This window comes from Austrofundulus limnaeus, unplaced genomic scaffold, assembly GCF_001266775.1.
Source record: "Austrofundulus limnaeus strain Quisiro unplaced genomic scaffold, Austrofundulus_limnaeus-1.0 Scaffold1598, whole genome shotgun sequence".
Lineage (NCBI taxonomy): Eukaryota > Metazoa > Chordata > Actinopteri > Cyprinodontiformes > Rivulidae > Austrofundulus > Austrofundulus limnaeus.
The window spans coordinates 11,033-11,726 of NW_013954000.1; positions in this window are offsets into that span (position 1 = coordinate 11,033).

Sequence of the window (694 nt, forward strand, 5' to 3'; positions counted from 1 at the left end):
ACAAGCTAAATATTTAACTTGTGACTTAAATACTTAGTTTTGCGCTAAATATTTAGCTTGAAACTTAATTATTTTGCTAGCAACTTAAATATTAGGCTAGCTACCTAAATATTTAACTTAAGTATTTAGCTAGCTAACTAAATACAGTATTTAACTTGTTAGCTATTTAAGATGCAACCTAAATATTTAGGTAGCTAGCTAAATATTTAAGTTGCAAGCTAAACATTTAGCTCAAAACTAAATATTTAAGTCACAAGTTAAATATTTAGCTTGTTAACKAAATATTTAATTTGTAAGTTAAATATTTAGTTTATAAACTATGACATTTATAAATGTATGAATCATACAGTATGGTGAAAAACTGACTTTGAAAAATATATCTGTTCTTTTTTTCTTATAAAAGGCTAAATAAACCAAAAATATTGGTGGTAATTTTTGACTGTGTAACTTTACAAATGGCACCTCATATGTGAGAAAAACACTGTGGTGCGGGAATCTCCTGCACAATTCCTCCCCGCCATGTCGGTTGACAACGATGCGCTGTGCAGCCACCCCAGGGGAGGGCAACAGACTGGTGCCCGGGGAGGCAAATGTGCGTATGTCACCGCGTCACAATGCAGGTGTAGTGAAGGGGGAAAGGCAGTTGTCGCCGCTTCCCCGGGCTACTGTAGTGGAGAGGGAAAGGCGAAGCTGC